This window comes from Pelobates fuscus, chromosome 11, assembly GCF_036172605.1.
Source record: "Pelobates fuscus isolate aPelFus1 chromosome 11, aPelFus1.pri, whole genome shotgun sequence".
Taxonomy (NCBI): Eukaryota; Metazoa; Chordata; class Amphibia; order Anura; family Pelobatidae; genus Pelobates; species Pelobates fuscus.
In genome coordinates, this window is record NC_086327.1 from 92,594,315 (window position 1) to 92,609,607 (window position 15,293).

At 43.4% G+C, this 15,293-nt stretch overlaps 2 protein-coding genes across 6 annotated transcripts in view; both read left to right on the plus strand.

Annotated features, from left to right (window-relative positions):
• Positions 1-15,293, plus strand: part of GPR153 (G protein-coupled receptor 153) — a 506,259-nt gene that overhangs the window by 191,563 nt on the left and 299,403 nt on the right. The window lies entirely within an intron of this gene.
• Positions 1-15,293, plus strand: part of ACOT7 (acyl-CoA thioesterase 7) — a 209,738-nt gene that overhangs the window by 70,018 nt on the left and 124,427 nt on the right. The window lies entirely within an intron of this gene.

Below are 15,293 nucleotides of genomic sequence, written 5' to 3' on the forward strand. Positions count from 1 at the left end.
ATACTGTGCTCAAACTACAGCAATGAAGAGTTGGATAAAACATATCAAAATTTAACAAATCCATTTAAGAAAATGTAAGACACATTGCACGCATGGTTGGATCCTTGAGTAATATACCGTAATTGTATCGTTGCTGTCAGTCAAATCCTGGCCTTTTTATATTATTTTTTTTAGACCTGTGTAATAAATGCAGCGAAAGGTTGCATTTGATTGACTTTGTGTGCTTTTTCATTGTCGTCTCGTCAACTATATTAGTGTTCCACATCCAGGAGAGCATTTACAAGCCAAGCAATTTCTTACAGGTCACTCTGCCGATATCAGAGGCTAAACTATTAATAGCCTTTCGCAACCTTAACTACAATGTCTTCAAATGGACACTACAACATATAACATACTCCCGGAAGGTTTACTTATCTTAATACACCAGAAGTGAAGTAATGGAGGGCTTCAGATACATGCTGGTTCTTCTTTACAGATATATTATTATATGCCACTAAAGGGGTTATTCACTAAAGGTAAAATTTAAAGTGACTTCAAAGTAAATTAAAAATTTAAATTTAAAAATGGTCAAACTGGAAACATTTTCTAAGTCATCTATGCTTTCAATTCGGCTACTTTCACTTAAAATGTGAAATTCTTTTTGAATTCTCATTTTAGTGATTATCTTTATGTGAGTGCTTTTCTGCTAAGCACTCTGACACCATGAGTACTTTTATTGAACCCACTGCCACTCACAATGTTCCGACCTATACGGTCTTGGTCAAGCTTGACAAAGACTGTATAGGTCGAAACGTTGTGAGTGGCAGTGGGTTCAATACATTTGTCATTTTGTATCTTGAAGTGCCTGGACCTTTCTTCTATTTTTCTTCATTAAGTATTTGGTACTTGGACTGGGCTGGCTGCACCCCAATACTTGGGATTTAGGGGATTGATTGCAGTTCCACATCTCTACTATGATTATACCATGAGTACTTTTCTCGTGCTTTAGTTTAGATAGTACAAGAAATTGTGGACATTTACAATTAAACTTCTAGCAATGGATTTGAGATTTTTTTTTCTGTGGGAGAGGACATTGCTACTGGAGGCAACTCTAGGTTTCAATCATTCGTAAATCATAAAGAACCAAAAAGGTAATAGGTGGATTGGCACTAGTTGATTAAAGTGCAAATGCAGCTACCCTAGTGTCAATAGTCACTCATAAGACACTAGATAAAATATAACTAATACACAGTACTAATCGTCCCTTAGGGTTAGTTATGCACCTTGAAGAAGACCGTAAAGTTCAAACATGTTGTGCTCTTTGATTTGGAACTTTTATGCACAATTTGGTCGCTGCTGTTTCCTGTTTTTTCCTGTATTCTTGCACTTTATATTTTGAAGTAAATAGATTTTACATACTTCAAGATTTCCTATCCAATTCGTGGGAGAAGGAGCTAAAGGCTCTGAAATGGCTTTATCTATTGAAAAGCCAACACAGCCAGAGCCTGCTATATGTGGCTCTGGAAAGTGTGAGTGACCCATTACCTCTGTGTCCCATTTGTTCTGTATTACAAAACTGTATTATTATTATTATTATTATTATATTATTTATAGAGCGCCGTCAAATTCCGCAGCGCTTTACAATGGGTGGACGAACAGACATGTAGTTGTAATCAGACAAGTTGGACACACAGGAACAGAGGGGTTGCGGGCCCTGCTCAATGAGCTTACATGCTAGAGGGAGTGGGGTAAAATGACACAAATGGTAAGGATAGTATTAGACTAGTGACAGTTGCAGAAGAGGAATCAGTTGGGAGCTATTAAGAGTTTAATTGATACGCTTTTATGAAGAAGTGGGTTTTTAATGATTTTTTGAAGGAGTGGAGACTGGGTGAGCATCTAACGGAGGAGGGAAGCGAGTTCCACAGGAAAGGTGCAGCCCTCGAGAAGTCTTGAAGGCGAGCATCAGAGGTGGGAGTATGGACAGAAGATAGACTTAAGTCTTCAGCAGATCGTAAGGGCCTAGACGGGACATACTTGTGTATAAGGCAGGATAGATAGGTGGGAGCAGCATTATGTAGACATTTGAAAGCAAGAACCAGAATTTTAAATTGAGCTCTATATTTTATAGGAAGCCAATGTAGGGACTGACAGAAGGGTGAGGCATGGGAGGTGCGGGCGGACAGGAAGATGAGCCTCACCGCCGCATTCATTATGGACTGTAACGGCGCAAGTTGGGAGCACGTAAGACCACTGAGAAGCGGATTACAGTAGTCAAGGAGAGAAAGTACAGTGGAATGGACCAACACCGTAGTCGCATCTGGCGTTAAGTAGGGGCAGATGCGCGCAATGTTTTTCAGATGGAAATGACCGGATTTGGCGATAGAGTGAACATGAGGTTTGAAGCAGAGGTCGGAGTTTAAAGAGAACACATATTATGCTATATGAGCTGTTCTGTTTTTCAGAGTGATCAGAGGTTTATCATATGTACGATCAGGATTTTGCTGTTATAATTATACATTTCACTGTGTGTTGGTGATTTTTGCGCACACTGTACTGTGTATTTGTTACATTCGTAAAACATAACAACTTCATTTAGTTGAAGTTGCTTTGGTGCCTTGAGTTTCCCTTTAATAAATAGTGTCTTAGCTACAACTGGCTTCTGCAGAGTTGCGGCAGTTGGATGCTGGTATTGCCTTTCATTCATTGGCTATAAGCATTGAAGGGATAGAAAGAGTTAATGTGGGTTAATGAATCTCATCTTATAAATTCAGATAATATATTCTCTTTTAATGATTTACTCAATAGCTAAATACCAGACTAACCACAGGATTATTTTGATCTTGGACTGTCCTTGGACTTCTGTGTTTTTATATTAAACTTCTGCTTTCGATAACCAGACGCATCCGCAAACTAAAATTAATCTGATAGTTATGTGAAAAGAATCACATGCTTGATCACAAGGGATTTTGTGCAAAATCAGCTATATCCGCTTGTTGCAAAAACATGTATCCTGTGTAACCATTTATTGCATTTTATGTAAGTCAAAGTTCATATCCGATACTGTATAAATATAACTGTCTATCCCTAATACATTTGAAGTTCGTTGGAAAGCAACTGTGTGCGTGTCATTATTTGCTCCATCGTTCTTCCCTGAAATTCAGCCGGCAACGGAGACCAGAGAACGTCTAAGTGGGACGAGTCACTTAGGATAGAAGTCGCCTTTCAGCTTGGTGGCAGCGGTGGGATGTAGCCAAACCATTTCGGGTGAGTAGTAATTCCTTGTGTCTATTATTGACGCCCTGAATCTATGATCCCAGTGGTTTTGTAAGACTACATTCATTTAGGAAAGGCTATTTTGTATATTGTATTGTATTGTGACTCAGTTTACATAAAGGTCCAGATTTTAGTCTGGTAAGTGAACTAGACAGGTCTAGTAAGGGAATTAGACTGTGGTAATTTAAGATACCTATAAAGAGATAAAGGGGATTTCTTAGTATATAGTGAATATACAAGAGTTTGAGATAAGTGTACACGAGTAATATCACTTGCCTTCTCTGGTCTCTAGTTGTCATTTTTCAAAAGTTTATTTTATTTCTTGTGGGCAATTGTGTAGGACAGAGATTTTGTGAGTAGATATCTGTCCTATAACCTTGGTCCTAGAATGGGAAATAACCAGTCCATTTGCTACCCTCCACCACACCCTGGGGAGTCATGTATAAAATATGTGTCCAAAGTCAGTCCATCCCACATATCCATCCCTCAAAGGTCTTACAGGACCTACCAATGATGATGATGAATATGATGAGCTAGTCTTTGCCAGTGTAGCTGTAGAAGGCATTAATGAAGAAGAGGGAAAGAAACCCAAGGGGTAGCAAGGGGTGCTCTTCTTTGAAATATTCTACAGTACAGGACAAACAAACGGGGACGACTAACAAGATTATACTACACGACAAGACACCCAAGCAAATAGTAACTAGGGCAACGAACAAAATAATAGAGCAGGCAGACAAGAATCCCGACTTAGCCCAAACCTCTCAGTCTACAGATGTGACAGTGAGTAATATAGGTACATTTCCTTTCATGACCATAGGCTCACAACTTATAATAAAACCCCTGGCCCCTAATGTACTTAGAGACATTGTCAAGGGTGCCCCAAATCCCAGAAAGAACCCTTCTGCATGTCTCTTGTATTTGAAGAGAAGTTGTCTTTGAAAACCACCACCTCTGGGTCTAGCCCTATGTGTCCCATCCCATCCTCGGGGTCTAGAGTTGAAGGGTTGAGCGTGTGCTAACCCTTGTACCACAAAGGTACTGGGTTTAGTGGACTGGGGTGGGGATGTAAAACATCCTGCATTGTCTTTTTCTATGGTAGGGTTCTGTGAGTTGAGAAGTATGATTTCATAACCACTAAGACGTTGTGCTGTCATGTGTTGGGTTGTCAAATGCTTAACTAGGTGTTGGACTTGGTGTGATGTGTGTAGGATTGTAGTGTGGCCCAGAGTGATAGTAGCAGCAGTTTCAACAGCCATGGCACATGCCGCCAATGCCCTGAGACAGGCCGGCATTCCTTGCACGGGGATGGGCATGACCTTAGAAAAAAATGCTATGGGGCGTAAACCACCTCCATGCTCTTGAGCACACACAGCAGCCATAGTTTTACAGTTGTCCTTAGCATACACATGAAATGGTTTGGTATACACAGGGAGACCCAAAGACGGAGCTTGAACAATTGACACCTTCAAAACCAAAAAGGCATTTTTCATGTCTGGGGACCAACAAACAATGTCAGGGCTATCTGAGGAGGTGGACTTTCTGAGCATTGAGTCGTAATGGGAACATTCAGGAATCCATTGACGGCAATAATTAATTATGCCAAGGAAGGTGAGCAACTCCTTCTTTGTGACAGGCATAGGGATTCTTTGAATTGTCTCTATCCTCTTAGGACTCAATTGTCTGGTTCCAGCTGCCAGAACAAATCCCAGATAAACAACTTGAGGGAAACATAACTGCATTTTATGCCTTTCAACCTTGTGACCTTCAGTTGCCAGATGCTTGAGCAAACTGATAGAGTCACTAACACATGCCACACGGCTTGGGCTACATAATAATAAGTCATCAACATACTGCAACAGGACTGAACTATGACTGGGGTGCCATGCCTTGAGAGTATGCTGGAGTACCAGAGAATAAACAGCTGGTGAATCCACATAGCCTTGTGGAAGTCTTGTCCATGTCAGTTGGCGTCCTTCAAAAGTGAAGGCTAGCAACAACTGAGTCTCAGGGTGCACAGGTATAGAGAAAAATGCATTGCTAAGGTCTATAACTGTGAAACATGTGGCGTCATGTGGAATGGCAGTGATGAGGGAGACCACATCTGGGACAATGGGGGCTATTGGGACTATTAGTGAATTCAGGGCTCTGAAATCTTGTACAAAACGGTATCCTTCACCTTTAGGGACCGGATTAATGGGGGTGTTATATGGTGAGACAGCTATAGTGAGGATTCCTTGGGTCAAAAAGGACTCTATCATTGGGCGGACAGCATGTACCTTTTGGTCAGACAAAGGGTATTGTTTGAGGTAGATTGGATTGGAAAACCTAAGTTTAGCCTTGTATGGTGTGCAGTTAACAAAACCCACGTCTAACTTGGAAGAGGCCCAAACAGTGGAGGGGATGGATGACAGATCTATCTGTTCTTCTTGTTGTGCTAACATGGTCAGATCTAAACCCCCTGGGGGTGTGCATAATATCTTGGCACCCAGGATACCCAAGAGATCCCTCCCCAAAAGGCTTACAGGACAGTTAGGGATTAGGCGGAAAGAGTGGAGGGTTTGGGAAGAGTTAAGAGGACAGTAGACAGAAAGCAGGGGGGTACAGAATGTTGGAACAGACACTACATTAATTCCCACAGAAGGTTCTGCTTTTGACCTGGGTCCTTCATAGTAGGCAGTGCATATACTGGAGCAAGTTGCTCCAGTATCCACAAGAAAAGGAATTGGGTTACCTTCAATGTGTAATACATAAAAGGGTTGAGCCGTACTATTACTGGACAGTTGGAGAAAAACAGGAGTGTCTCCTTCCGGGCATCCCTATTGTGGCCATGGAATGTGATGGGCATGCTGGGTTTGGGGCGGAGGTGGAGGAGGAGGAGGAGGAGGGAATTGAGGTGGTGGAGGTGCTGGGAATGTCATTGGAGTGGAGTCTTGAGAAGTGGCTTGTGCATTTTGGTTTTGGGATATATTTGGATTTGACAGGGTTTTAGGGGGAAAAGGGCAGGCACTTCGCCAATGACCCTGTTGGCCACAGTTAAAGCATGTATTGCGGTCAGGGTACTGTTGTTGGTGTTGATATCTTCCCCTCTGGGGACGGCCCCCTCTTTGAAAACCACCACCTCTGGGTCTAGCCCTATGTGTCCCATCCCATCCTCGGGGTCTAGAGTTGAAGGGTTGAGCGTGTGCTAACCCTTGTACCACAAAGGTACTGGGTTTAGTGGACTGGGGTGGGGATGTAAAACATCCTTCATTGTCTTTTTCTATGGTAAAGCTTATTCTGGTTGTCTTTCAAGTATCTCCTATTACTATGCATAGAATTAACATTAGCCAGCCTGGAACTGCTTTTCCAGACTGGCTAATAATGCTACTGGAGGTGGAGTTAAAACTCTGGTAGCAAGCTGCAGTATCTCAGTATGGACAAAATACTGAAGAGCATATGTGCGCCCATTAGACCTGCCCATAGGAAAGCATTGAATCAATGCTTTCCTATGGGGAAAAATCTAACGCTGCAGGTCCTCATGCAGAGCGCAAGGATGTCCAGCATCAGATACCCCACCAAACGTCTGTTTTTGATTCAAGATGGACAGCCACTGAGGGCAGACTTAGTGCTGAAATGTAAACATTGCAGTTTCTTTAGAACTGCAAGGTTTTACTTTGCAGCACTAAGTGCAAAAGGGACACTGCACCCAGACCACTTCAATGAGCTGCAGTGGTCTCTGTGCCTACAGTGTTCCTTTAAGGGGGTTAAAATCAGAGATTTATTCTCTGGTGTGCTGCCGTACAGAGCCCTTCCCCTCATATTTGCATTAAACGCTTTCTTGAATCAATCAGTTTTTAAAGTGTTCAATGTTTATTAACTTAGACTAATAGCAACATTGAAAGTAGTGTCTGCCTAACTGTACATAAAAGCTCTTCAATGACAATGAAAAGGCACTGTAACTTAAGGGAGTAAGTGCAATTATTTAATTTCCCATTTCATCTGGAAAATGAACAAATTAAGTGCATAACTGAACCGTGCTGAATGAGCTGGATTAGATATCTGATATGCAGAAGAGATTTCAGACTTGAGGGTTTCAGTCTGTGTTTAGAGAGCCATTTTACTGGGTAAGCAACGCTGGGTTGAAATATATGATATTCGCTGTGTATTATCTATAGGATTCTCTACATTGCTGCATCTTGGCCGACATAACTGTAAATGCAACCCTTACAATTATTGCCAATCAACATGTACTGATCTTCCTTATATATGGCATATATGGCAGGTGGGGACATATCTACTAAACATTACAAACTAACGACTGGGCAGCCATGGGCAGCGGGTGGGTGCTCTGATGATAATACAAAAGGAAGGAAACCTTGTGTGTTTGTCCCAGCCTCCACCCTGGGTGGTTAGTGGAGGCTTTATTTAAATTATACAAGGCGACATACCATTGTTCACCCAGATTGTATGTGTTTGGTTGTTTGGTTGTTTGTGTTTTAGTAAGGCCTGTAATTACAGTTTTCTATTTTGTCTTTTCTGGGACTGAGGAAATGATGGAAGAACATGTCTAATGGCTTGTAGAAATTTAGGTATGGGACCTTTATTAAATGGAGGTGGCTAGGGATGGTGAGGTTGACTTATGGACAATTTGGGGGTGAATATTGACATGTCCACCCTCCCCATTGTAAATTTAATTATCTACTGACCATGAGTGGGACCTGGGAGACACAGTAGGTATTCTAATTAGAGCAGCCACACTTTGACTGTGGGTGGGGGCTGGAGGGCATTACGTCCTCCCCTGTTATGAAACTAATAGCCCCCACCCGCTGCCTACGAGTGCCGGCACAGGTGATATTATGATTTTCCCCTGTTTTTTCTTTTTTTGTTTTTTTTCTTTTCTTTGTTTAATTGTTCAACCTGCTTGCCACCCTTTGTTAATTTAAAGTTCCTTTCTCAATGCCCTCGGCCAAATGGTGCAGATTTACTTGCGTTGGCCAAATTTCAACCAGAATAAGCTTTAGTAAATATGAGAATTACCATTCTGGTTGGAATTTGGCCATTTTTTTTTTTTTTTACCAGATTTTGTCCAAAATCCAGAGTTTAAGGCAATTACCCTTTATGAGTTGTTTTGTCAATTGTGCTGAATAAATGGAAGTTTAGTGAATTACCGTGTACGAATTTACAGTTCTGACACCTTAAGAAATAAAAAAAAACTGAATCACAATTTTTAGTAAATAAAACATGTAGAGCTATATTATAAAATGCTGAAATTAAAGGCCAATACAATTTAGTATATGAACTATGCAGATCAATAAAATAATAACCTGGAGTTGTGTCAACCTTTCCTTTAATAGATCAACATCCATAGCTTAGCTTTAATATATTTGTAATTATCCTTTCTGGTTTTCTTTAACTTGTTTGGCATTGTGTTCTGTTTTCTGTTTTCTTTTTCCCCTCTGTAGAATTCAAACTAAATACAACACCTACCCTCCATCATAGTAATATTGTACTTGGAGTCTGCAGTTCTTCATTCTAAAATAGATATAGCATATTTTTACTTGGTGTTTTCCCCTGATGACTTGTTATGGTTCAAAAGCCAACTATGCAGAAAGAAAATCTAGCTTGTGATCTTTCTCCCGTCTTTATAATGTAGTGAATGGATATTTAATTAATGTGACCAGAAGACTGTAGGTCAAGCAAGGTCTTGACAGCGACAGATTCCTAGTTTAAAAAGCTCCCTGAAGTGTAGAATTATTTATTTGACATTTTCTTATAAAAAATAGTTGATCCTCCATTTTTTATGAATTATGCTTCTAGGCCCTGAGCATGTTAATTATTTCTGATGTTGTTTCAAAATATAATATTACGGTATGTTTATTTACTTGCTTAGTGAATAATTTTAAAGTTATGAACACACTTAAAAACTGATAGAGGTAAAAGTATATTTAGTAAATGTTTTTGATAGGTTTAGTAACTAAAGTGTTGATTACAGGAAGAGTTTTTGCAGGAATTCAAATACATATATATATATATATATAATTAATGTTTCAGAGAGGATTAAGGGGGCATCTGTTGTAAGTTTGTGGTCAAGTGTGATGTTTGAGGCTCATTAGGTCCTGTCTTCGTATTTGTGGGATACACTTAATACATTGGCACGTGTGCATCTTCTGAGGCATGGCCCAGCTTGCAAACACACAGACGCCTGAGTGCAGAATTTTTGGGGGGCTCACCAGGTGGGCATTATCATCTTACTCCTCAACTTCACAAATGTCCAGTCCAGAAATACATGTTTCTATGGCAATGACTAAACATCTCCATCTATAGACCCCACCCTTTTTTGTAATCGTAATGCTTTGACAGTATGTGTGTGGAGGATGTGACTGTGTGTGTGCTTGTGTGTGACAGTATGTGTGTGTGTTGGGTGATTGTGTGTGGGGAGGCTGTGTTTTAGTAACCAGCCTCCCCACTCTGAAATACACTTTTTTTTTTTTTTCGCCGACTGCAGAACTGCAGACCATGTAGTAGAGGTCTTGTGAGCTCCGGCACTTGAAGTGCCAGGGCGTTGCCGTGGTATCCCATGGCATTACTCTGATTGGCTGAGCTTGAAAGATCTCTACCACGTCGTCTGCAGCTCTACATCTGGTGGAGGGGATAGGCTCTCTCCCCCGGGCAGAATGAGTAGAGAGGCATCACACCCGGCAGCATGCAGGGCAAGCCGCCATTCACCTTCCAGGCACGGACTTAGGACTCAACAGGTCAGTCTGCCCTAAGGCGAGTAGGGCATCGATGAGGCCCCAGTTAGTGAAAAGCCTTATGCCATCTAACTAGCCTAATTAGAGAGCTGCCTTTGTCTGCGTATACCTTCTGCCCCAGCTCCTTGGCACCTGGAGACATTACACCATCTGTATGTGTTGTAGTATATTTTTATGTTGTCATAAAAATATACTACAGCATTTGTAGGGTTTTTGTGGCCTGCACATTGACTGATTCGTGCCATTTGAAGCAGGGACCGGTTTGCACCTTTTGAAGAAGAAACCATCTCGCAACAGCTAAAGCAGGGGCAGGTTTGCATCATCTGAGGCAGGCACAGGCTCATGCTGTTTTAGACAGTTTTTTTTTTTTTTGTATATGCCATTGGAGACAGGGCCAGACTTGCACTGTCTATGATGGGCTTCTACTGTCTGCATTTGCTGTAGTACATTTTATGTCATCATAAAACTGACAGCATTTCTAAGGTACACTTAATTCACAGGCTAGCACCATCTGAGGCACTGTATTCTCTTGTTATGTTATAAAAATAAACTAGAGCATTTTGTGAGGTACACATGCATTGGCAGGCTTGCAACTTCTGAAGCGTACATCATTTTCACATCATTTGAGACAGGCACATCTTCTGAGGGAGTTAGAGACTATCGTCTGAAGCAGGACAGGCACACATTGTCTGTATTTGCTGTAGTATATTTTTATGATGTTGTGAAACAAGTTTTGAATGAGAACTCAAAACACTTTTGAGAGTTATTTTACAAAGGGAATTGTGTTATGTTTTGTTTTTAAAGCCATATTACACTTAAAGGGACACTATAGTCACTAGAACAACTACAGCTTATTGTATTTGTTCTGGTGAGTAGAATCATTCCCTTCATGTTTTTTGCAGTAAACATTGTGTTTTCAGACAAAATTCAGTGTTTACATTACAGCCTAGTGATAACTTCACTGGCCACGCCTAAGATGGCTGCTACAGTGCTGTACAGTATGCAGCACTTCCATTCACTGTCTCCACCCTCTTGACTTGTGCTGGCTCTTCCCCTGATCTGCCTCCATGTCAGTCTCAACCAATCATGTGAGAAAGCATTGTGATTGGCTAACAGAATCACTTCTGATGATGTCAGCCAAGCAGGCAGATCAGGGGCAGAGGCAGCAGACTTGAATGGACGTAAGATTTTACTATATTTAGGGAGGCAAGGGTGGGAGCACATGGGGCTAGATGGTAGTTTTGACACTATACGGTCAGGAATACATGTTTATGTTACTGACCCTATAGTGTTCCTTTAACAACCTGCAGAACTAAAATCTAATATAATAACATAAACCCGACTTCAGTAACTGGCCAGAATTATGCATTTCTGTTACCAACTCAATCAAAGCCCCTTATGCAAGATGTTTACTAATTCCACTATTTTTGCTTTGCTGATTAATTTCTACTTTCCAGTACAGCATCACTTCATTGGTGAGCAGATTCTTTGGTGGAAAATCATATTAACAGTTTCCGCTGCAGAATACACCAGGGGTTTCATGATGCGTGTAACTGTGTGGATCATATACTGATGGTGACAATTATCAAACTGCTTGCATCCTTTGCTGTGGCAGTAAATTTATATCCTAGTTTCCACCTAGGTTAAATTTAGCTTCAATTGCCTCAAAGCTCCGTAGTGTCAAATGATTAATTGAAAGCTTAACTTGCTCGAAGAAAAGGGTCTCCTCTGGCAAACTGACAGAAAATGTGATCTACCTTGTGCTTAACTGTGCTTGCTAAGCATTTTGCTGCAGATGGTTCTGGACTACTATTCCCATAATGCTTAGACAACCATTAACACAGACCCAGTTACTAAACAGAAGTGGTATATGGCAAGGCAATACAGCAAGAAAGAGCAATCCGATGTGCTCTGCATCTGATATGTTTTATTGTAGAGGTACTAAACATTTATTTTATTTTATTTTTTAAACCTTTGGTATATTCATAAAATAAATAGCTGAACAATTAAAGGGACACTATAGTCACTATTGCAACTTTAGCATAATGAAGCAGTTTTGGTGTATAGATAATGCTCCGTGCAGTCTCAGGTGTTCAGGTGAGAACTATAGCTCCCTGCAGCCTTTCTCATGTAAACACTGTATTTTCTGAGAAAAAGCTAGGAACACCTCCAGTTGCAGTCACTCACAGTGAACCAGAGGGACTTTGGAGTTGATGGAGGCATAATATGCCTCCATCCACTTAGATCCACTGTGCACGAGCATCCTGTGATTCAGTATCTCCTCCCACTGCATGCAGACACTGAACCTTCCTCATAGAGATTGATTGATTCAATTCATCTCTATGAGGAGATGCTGATTGGCCAGGGCTGTGTTTGAATCATGCTGGCTCTGCCCAGGGCCGGTGCAAGGATTTTTGCCGCCCTAGGCAAAAAACAATTTGCCGCCCCCCATATGTCCTGCCCACCATGTGACATCACAATGCCCCGCCCATATGCAATGCCATATGGGCCAACGCCAGTCTGCACAAAGTGTCTTTTATCTGAAAAGACAGTGTGTTTACATTAAAAAGCCTACAGGCACAGGCTACAGACACCAGAACTACTACATTATGATTTAGTGCATTCCGGTTGTCTATAGTATCCGTTTAATGTGAGGTAAATTAGAGATTAGTGCCACTAATAATATATTGGATTGCCTACTTACCACCAGATGAGGACAAGAGGCTGATGATGGTCTCAGTCTGGCTCCACAGGTCTGGTGTAGAAGAGGCTCTCTGGAGACTGTTTTCACAACAATTAACGAACAGGAAGCAGCTCCATTTTTTGGGGCCCCTTACACAGCTCAAGGTCTGGGCCCCCAGAGCTTGACCGTGAGTATGCCTACAATGCCCACCCATAAATCAACATACATGGCCCACCCATGAGTTCTCTCACAGGGAGTTGAGTGTATGTGTGTAGGGGATGTGTTATTGTAGAGGATGTAATGTGTGTGTGTTCTTATAGAATGTAGTGTATAGGGATACCAATATGTGTAAGGGATGTAGTGTGTGTATAGTGGATGCATTGTATGTTTGTGTATGTGTGTGTGTGTGTGTGTGTAAGGGATGCAAGGTGTGTTTCTGTGTATGTAATTGAATGCAGTGTGTGTCTGTAAGGGGTGCATTGAGTGTGTAAGAGATGCATTTTGTTTCTGTGTGTAAGAGAATGAGTGTTTGTTTGTGTGGCTCCCTCTGCCAAAGCCCTTAGTGGACCTCCCCCCCTCCTCCTCCAGTGGTCCTTACCCCCCCTCCCCCAGTGGTACTTACCCCCCCTCCCCCAGTGGTACTTACTCCTCCTTCTGTGGTCCTTATCCCCCCTCCCCCAGTGGTCCTTATCCCCCCTCCCCCAGTGGTCCTTATCCTCCCCCTCCAGTGGTCCTTATCCTCCCCCTGCAGTGGTCCTTATCCTCCCCCTCCAGTGGTCCTTATCCTCCCCCTCCAGTGGTCCTTATCCTCCCCCTCCAGTGGTCCTTATCCTCCCCCTCCAGTGGTCCTTATCCTCCCCCTCCAGTGGTCCTTATCCTCCCCCTCCAGTGGTCCTTATCCTCCCCCTCCAGTGGTCCTTATCCCCCCCCTCCAGTGGTCCTTATCCCCCCCTCCAGTGGTCCTTATCCCCCCCTGTGGTCCTTATTCCACCCCCCTCCTCCCCCAGTGGTCCTTACTCCCCCCTCCCCCAGTGGTCCTTACTCCCCCCTCCCCCAGTGGTCCTTACTCCCCCCTCCCCCAGTGGCCCTTACTCCCCCCTCCCCCAGTGGTCCTTACTCCCCCCTCCCCCAGTGGTCCTTACTCTCCCCTCCCCCAGTGGTCCTTATCCTCCCCCCCCCACCCCCAGTGGTCCTTATCCTCCCCCCCACCCCCAGTGGTCCTTATCCTCCCCCCCCACCCCCAGTGGTCCTTTCCCCCCCGTCCCCCAGTGGTCCTTTCCCCCCCGTCCCCCAGTGGTCCTTTCCCCCCCGTCCCCCAGTGGTCCTTATCCCCCCCAGTGGTCCTTATTCCACCCCCCTCCTCCCCCAGAGGTCCTTACTCCCCCTCCCTCTGTGGTCCTTACCCACCTCAGTGGTCCTTACTTTCCCCACCCCCAGTGGTCCTTACTTCCCCCACCCCCAGTGGTCCTTACTTCCCCCACCCCCAGTGGTCCTTATCCCCCCCCACCCCCAGTGGTCCTTATCCCCCCTCCCCCAGTGGTCCTTATCCCCCCCTCCCCCAGTGGTCCTTATCCCCCCTCCCCCAGTGGTCCTTATCCCCCCTCCCCCAGTGGTCCTTATCCCCCCTCCCCCAGTGGTCCTTATCCCCCCTCCCCCAGTGGTCCTTATCCCCCCTCCCCCAGTCGTCCTTATCCCCCCTCCCCCAGTCATCCTTATCCCCCCCTCCCCAGTGGTCTTTATCCGCCCCATCCCCAGTGGTCCTTATTCCCCCCTCCCCCAGTGGTCCTTATCCCCCCCCATCCCCAGTGGTCCTTATCCCCCCCATCCCCAGTGGTCCTTATCCCCCCCATCCCCAGTGGTCCTTATCCCCCCTCCCCCCCCTCCCCCAGTGGTCCTTATCCCCCCTCCCCCAGTGGTTCTTATCCCCCCTCCCCCAGTGGTTCTTCCCCCCCCCCTCCCCGGTGGTTTCTTATCCTCCCCGCCACCCCCAGGTTTTTAGGCAAACAGCATGCAGAGTTACAGCTTTTGGCTTGAATACAGTAAGATATTTACTATATTTATGGAGGCATGAGGGGCCCAGGGGGGCTAGATGATGGTGTTAACACTATTGGGTCAGGAATACATATAGTTGCACGGGTGACTATAGTGTCCCTTTCTTTTAGAATTTGTTATCTCCTGCACTGTTATTAGCGTGCTAGACTCTGCCGGAGCCTCCTGTGTGTGATTAAAGTTCAATTTACAGAAAAGGGGATAAAAACTTCTATAGTAAGTTAATATCTGATTAACAATTAAACAATGTTTTTTTCATGCAGGCTGTGTCAGTTAAAGCCAGGGGAGGCGTGGCTAGGGCTGCATGGACAGATACAAAAGTGATTTAGCGCCTAAATGGCAGATAATTGAGAAGTGAGACTGCAGAGGCATGATCTTTATACAAAAATGGCTTTATTAAAACTAAAGTTGTTTTGGTGACTATAGTGACACTTTAATTCAGTCAGTCTATGATGGTATGTTCTTTTTCAAATATAGTATATTACATTTCATCCTCTCACACTGAAACAATCACCCTGCAATTTTTCAATTGACAATTTCACAAACGACAGGGATCTCACATTGTGATAGCAGAA